We start from the raw sequence: 7381 nt of genomic DNA, 5'->3' as shown, positions 1-7381 counted from the left end.
TTGAGAGTACTAGCAATGATGATACCTCCTAATTAATGTTCAATATTTTACTATTTGATGGGTTCATTATTCAATTGCACGGTTGTTATCAGATCCAGGCTATCAAGTAAATAAGAGTCTTGTAAAATGAGTAAATTCCACTGAAATAATCTTTTACAATAAATAATCTTTTACTATCAAATAAATAAGTCTTTTACGATATTTTTACAAATTGCAAAGAAATAGACTAGTCCATTTTTTTATACATTATGTTAGACATTTATTTTGATGAATTACACCAATTGAAATACCGTTTAAAAATTAGTTTCTGGAATTATCTTTATTTTTTATTTATTTTATTTTCTTTGAGATTGGTGAATTGTCCTTATAAAATTGGAATAAAAATCAAATTAAATTTTGAATGAGAAACATATCATAAATAAATAATAATTGCAACCCGTATACATACTTTAATTTCATTAAAGGAAGAAAACAACGTATGTACAAAATGCATGTATATGCGCCACGCAATAATCAATAATGTATGGTAGGAGTAGAATAAAGAAGAAAATGAATAAACGTATCTATATATCAATTATTTCAAGCATGAATCGCATGGAATGTCTTCAATTTTATTTATATATAATATTTTTTGTGTATTTTTTCTAAATGTTTATTTTTGTGTTTGATAAAAGTATTTTTTATTTTTGTAAAATGTTCGTGCGTTGTATGAGACAATTATTTTTTAGACGATTGGTATGAGATGATTGCGGTAGCTTCAACAAGTTGGGGCAGTGTGGAATTGTGCTTTAGTTTTCTACCGTGGCAACAACATAAGGAGTGTACCTCCTGCTGCAAAAGCAGGCGCTTTTTTTTTCTCTATGAGATATGGGAATACAAATTATATATATATTAAAAAGAAATTAAATAATATATATTTACAAATATATAATAATTAATTGAGTAAAGTATTGTTTTTGTTTCTATTGTTTGGGGTAAGTCTTAAAATTGTCTCTAAGGTTTGAATAGTCTTATTTAAGTTCCCAACGTTTCAAAATTGACCCAATATTGTCCTGCCGTTAGGAATCTGTTAATGGAATTGATGACGGGACAAAATTGAGACGATTTTGAAACGTTAGGGATTTAAATAGGACGAAAATGTTCGGGACAAAAACGATACATAGAAATAAATTTTTATTTTATCATTCACTAATATCAATCTTTTACTGTACATAGTTATTCAATTATTTTTTAATCACATTTAAGTAAATTACACTTAATCACATTATTTTGATTCTAAATAAATTTATTTTTGTCACCAAAAAAAAAAAAATAAATTTATTTTTTAAATTTTACTCTTAAAGATTTTTTACTCATCATGAAATGTCTGTAAAATGACTAGAATCACATTACTTTATTGTATATGTAACATTTTTCCCACAAGTTTATGTATTAATCATTCTACAAACATTTTATGATGAGTACAAATTTTTAGGAGTAAAATTATAAAAAAATAAATTTATTTAGAATAAAATTAATGTGATTAAGTATAATTTACTTAGATGTGATTAAAAAATAATTGAATAACTATGTACCATAAAAAATGATATTATTGAAGGATAAAATTAAAATTTATTTCTATGTATCGTTTTGGTCCCCTAACGTGTTCGTCTTATTTAAGTCCCTAACGTTTCAAAATCGTCTCAATTTTGTTCCATCGTCAGTTCCGTTAACAGATTTCTAATGGCAGAACAACATTGAGTCAATTTTGAAACGTTAGGACTTAAATAGGACGATTCAAACGTTAGGGACAACTTTGAGACTTACCCCAAACGTTGGGGACAAAAACGATACTTTACTCTAATTAATTTTAATATATAAATAATATTTTGAATGAATAAAACATGTGTATAATATGTTGATATTCCGAAAATTATCTAAAACGGTGATTTGAGACTGAACTTGAAGTCCAGACTTCTTATGAGACAATGTCTAACTTGTTCTATTGTCGAGGTGTCACCGTCTGAGATCCTTGTGAAGAGGTGGGGAGTGGTACTTGTAAAAGATTTCGATGCTTAAGTTAGTAAGGACTTTAGACAGGTTTTTAATAGATTGGGACGTGAATATATTTGAAGGGTGTCAGTGTATTTACAGTAGAGTCGATAACCACCTTTTTGTAGTAGTTCCACCTTTGTAGGCTGGTAACCATTCCCTTTTTGTTGAGATCTATCTTTGAGTGAAAATAGAGATAGTAGAAAAGATTTAGGAAGACAGTTACTTATTTGGACAAGCGGAATTGAACCCCCTTATTGCGTCCGACCTCTTAGGAGGTTGGGTGAATGGAAGAAGGCACCATTGAGGGGTCTTTATCCTTATTGGCCTGACTATATTTGGATAAGGGTATGAATAGTGTCCCTGCTTGAATCCAAACTTTTATGAGATCGGGGTCCAAGTATTTGTGGCTCTAGTCTCCCTTGTTGGATACGCCGCCTTCAACAGGTCGGGTATTCGACATGTTTCAAAATTTGAAACATTGCCACTTTAATGAAATGGCTAATGTTAAGCGGAAGTTTTTTGGAAATCCGCGTGTGGCTTTATAGAGAGGTGTGAAATATCTTTTTTGCCCCTTGTTAATTGTAAAGGCTTCGCGTCTTTCCTTTTTTCTCTTTTCCATTTCCGAAAATGCTCTATTTGCTTTCGTTTCCTTCATTGAAGATCCTTCGCTCTTCTTCTCCTTTTCTTACTTCATAACAACGTTCTAGTTCAAAATAACTCCATCTAGAATCTTTTGAATATTTCTGTGTGCTTCGAAGAGAAAAGTTCGAGTTTTCGTGCCTTTTTATTTTTGCGCTTTATCAAAGTTGGTGCTTTTACTCCTTTTCTATTATTTTCGGTTCTTGTATCTTCTTTTGGATGATATGATAACTGGAGATATTTGTTGGAGGTGGAGTTTTTGTATTTTCTTTAACTGCTACTACTTGTTTGTTCTTAAAAACGTCGACTTTTTTTCAACTTGTCTATTGTCTGAGATTGTTGATATGGAATTTGATTGTGTTACCCTTAAATGGTGTCGTGCTTGCTTGCTCAAAAGTGACACCATTTCCTAATTGTTGAATTCATTTGTGAAAAAATCATTTGAAATCGTGTTTTTAACGTTATCCTATGAAAGTACGACTTCCTTTGTTTGGTGTCTGAGTTTGTTTTGTGACGGCTTCTTTGTTTGTTGTATTTGTAGGTATAGCTTTATGTCTCGATTGGTTATTCACGATATGTCAACAAAAATTTCCTTTTTCTCTTTTAACTTGGGTAGATACCTCTGTCCTTACTCCTATTTCTGTGATCAATAGACAGTATGCCGAGACTTTTCGTAGACACCATAGGTTGTGTGAGAACCTCTGTCCTTACTCCTGCTCCTGTGATCAATAGACAGTATGCCGAGACTTTTCGTAAACATCATAGGTTGTGTGAGAACCGGAAAGATGAGCGAAACTACGAGATAGTGGTAGCTGATCCCGAGGAGAGGGTGCGTTTTTTCTCACTAGAGAGGTCAGAGCACCATTTTCTTTTATGCCTATGATTATTTTTTCACTAAACTATATATTAGACTTCTATTTTTCGACTTTGAGATCAATGTCCTCTGGACGTACAATGTTGCACCTACCCAATTACACCCTAACTCTTGGGCCTTTCTGAAGATATACCATCTCCTTTGTCGGGAACTGGATATCTGGCCTTCTCTTAGAGTGTTCTTTTATCTCTTTGTTATGATCAAACCTTTTAGTTCTTCTAAAAAACTAGGTTGGGTGTCATTTCGAGTTGTCCAGGGGAGGAAAATTTTTTCCATTTTGGATGAGTATTTTCATGATTTCAAAAATTACTTCTTCAAAATCCGAGCTGTCGAAACCTTTCTTCTTAGATGAGAATGATGAATCATGTTTTCCGTTATATTGGAAAGAGAAACCCGTGATAGCCAAATGCAATGTAAATGACTTAGATGACCTTGAAAAGAGCGTAGTTGGCTTATTTCAAGAGTGCTCGGACCGAACTCCTTATTTGAACACCTAAAAATTCTTAGAGACTCCCAATCAACTTCAGGTAGCTTTTTTACTTTTTGCTTATAAATTTTGGTTGTGAGTTTATGTTGACGACTAATAATCCTTTACTTTTGCTTTGTAGAAAAAAATAACTCCTAAATATGCTGCTATGAAGACACTACGAGCGACCAGGAAGAATGTTATGGTTCGGGATATACAGTCAAAGAAAACTGGTGACATTTCCACCCGACCTTCCCCTTCAAAGTCGGACTCAGGTGCCTTAGTTTAAAAAAAAGATTATACCCGTCTCGACAACTCGTCTAATTCATCCTAACTCTCCTTCAGACAGTACCATGGTCCGTCCTCTCCCTTCTTCCTCTGAACCCCATCCAAAAAGACAAAAAACTATCGAGGAGAGGAGTATTTATGACAAGGGTTTTGACAAACTCATTTGGAGTGAAAATCACATTCTCTTCTACAGCCATATCATTATGAACGATGTGATCCTCAAGAATCATCTCCAACTCCTGGCCTGTGGTAGAATTCGGACTACAGATGTATGCGCTGCCTTAAAAAGGGGGATTGAAAAGGGGCTTAATCTAGCCTGGACTATGATAATAAAGAGATTAATAGTGAAATGTGATTCTCAATGAGTGGTAGCTACTCTCAATAGACAAAGCCATCTACAAAGACACCTAAATGGCTTAATCAGTGCATTAGTAATTGGGAAAGAAAAAATTGGATGATCCTTTTTAGTGGTGAATGCGGATCGGATATGGCCAAATTTTCGATTCGATCCACACTAAAATCATCGGATTAGATCCAATATCCGCAGTTTTTAAGTTTGGGTTCGATCCGATCCGAATATCCATAAAATGCAAAAATATTTCTAAAAGCTTATTTTTATTAAAAAAATCAATAAAATTCATTTTTTTCTATTCTTTTAAATATGTTTACTCTTAAAATAATATTAAACATACTTTTCTTAAATAATAAATTAAAATAATACAACATATATGATAATTATTAGTTGAAATAAAACATAAAAATAATATTTACTTATTTATTTCTTTATTTTTGCGGATACGCGGATATGCGAATACTTACACAAAATTCACAATCCGATCCGATTAGTATGCGGATCGGATCCATATCCGCAATTTTTCGAATCGGATTTAGATAAATATTGTGGATATGCAGATTGAACCCGATCTATGAATACCCCTAAGATTCCTTTTTGTAAATATCTATAGAGAAGACGATAAACATACTAATTGTCTGACACAAAAAAATTACTCTCTTAGAGAGGTTATTAGTATATTAATTGATAATAAATAAGAGTCTCTTTATCCTATTTAATTTGTATTTAATCTATTTTGAATTTTTTAACTCTATTTCAATAATAAAAAAAAAATATTAAGTTTTTAATATGATATTATAAAATAAATTTACTAAAATAATTATGTAAAAACTAATTTATATAACACGTTATACGAAGTAATCAAATGAAATCATCAATAACATATATCAATAACATATCATGTACTAACCTAATAACTCATCCATTATTTATTCTTCGAAGTGATCAGATTTTTATTTTATTATACTTTTCTATTTTTGAAACAAACATTTATGTAATAAAAGTTTGTATTTAAGGTTCTGTAAAGATTGAGCTACAAGCCTACGACTAGAAGATCCATTTAAATTCGTCAACACAAAATCAAAATCATTCTGTAGAATTTTTATTGGGTTAATTGAGTCAATCTCACCTTTTTTAATGCAACAGATCAAGAATTAAACCGAACTTTATTTAAAGATTTACTGTTGATCAAAAAATTATTATATACATAAAATAAAATTTTAATTTTTAGTATTTATTTAAACAGATAAATGAGTTAATTATATGACAAAACTAAATTAATTTGAGTCAATCTCACTGATAATAATAAGTTGCGTAGTGATAATTGTTACGTTGCTGTTACTTCACTCAATTTGAAAATTGAAGGGTGATCACCAATAATCAGCCGAGTAATTCCCTCACATCATACCTTCACTACTTAGTTAAGGAATCACCTGATCACAATTTCTTTAATTTTTATAATTTTCTCTTCAATTCAGTCACTCCAAACTATTTCAAACTGTTTTTCTAAGCACATCATAAATAGCAAAAATGATCTTTTTAGAAAAATATATATAAATTTATCCTTAGTATTAGAAACAAGAGACTGAGAGAGTAAACTGAAAGGTGTATTATTGAGTTGTGTTCAAAAGTACAATATACAAGAGGTATTTATAGGTGCTAAATGAATCAGAGTAATAAAGGCATAGAATCCTATAATTAATATACAGATATACTACATAAATATAGACGATACTAATTGATGCTAATGATTCTCTAACATCCCCCCTCAAACTCAAGTGGGAGCTAAGGATACCAACTTGAGTTTGGATAACAAAGTCCGGAAACGAGTCGGGTGATGAGCTTTCGTGAAGATATCAGCAGCCTGATCTAGTGTTCCAACAGCAATGAGACGAATAGCATCAATAAGGATACGTTGCCGAACAAAGTGACAATCAAGCTCAATGTGTTTGGTGCGTTCATGAAAGGCATCATTATGGGCGATCTGAATAGCACTGCGATTATCACAAAAAACATCAGTAGGGGACGACTGAGGAGCACCCAAATCTTCGAGAAGCCAACGAACCGAGACAACTTCAGCAGTGGTGTCAGCGAGGGCACGGTACTCAGCTTCTGTGCTTGAGCGAGCAGTGAACGTTTGCTTCTTAGCACGCCAAGAAATGAGAGCGTCGCCAAGAAACAAACAGGAACCAGTAGTAGAACGACGATCAGTGGGATCACCAGCCCAATCAGCATCGGAGTAAGCCTGAAGAGATAAAGAGGAATAGGCAGAAAAATAAAGACCATGAAAGAGAGTGCCTTTGATGTAGCGAAGAATGCGTAGAACTGCCGCATAGTGAGTAGTACGAGGAGCCGACAAGAACTGGCTAAGTACATGAACCGGATAGGCGATGTCTGGTCGGGTGACAGTCAAGTAGACCAGACCGCCAACTAACTGTCGATAGAGAGTCGGATTATCCAAAACAGTGCCATCCATAGGGGTAAATCGAACATTAGGCTCAAGAGGAGTAGACTTAGTGCGACTATCTGTAATCCCAGCACGAGCAAGAAGATCTGAAGCATACTTAGCCTGAGAGAGATAGATGCCATCATCAGTGGAGATGACCTCGAGACCAAGAAAATAGCTGAGAGAACCAAGATCTTTCATCTCAAAGGTACGGTGAAGCGAGGCCTTGAGAGCAGAGATACCATCAACATCATCCCCAGTAATTATCATGTCATCAACATA

Source organism: Arachis ipaensis, chromosome B10 (assembly GCF_000816755.2).
Source record: "Arachis ipaensis cultivar K30076 chromosome B10, Araip1.1, whole genome shotgun sequence".
NCBI classification, from domain to species: domain Eukaryota; kingdom Viridiplantae; phylum Streptophyta; class Magnoliopsida; order Fabales; family Fabaceae; genus Arachis; species Arachis ipaensis.
This window is presented reverse-complemented; position numbering follows the sequence as displayed.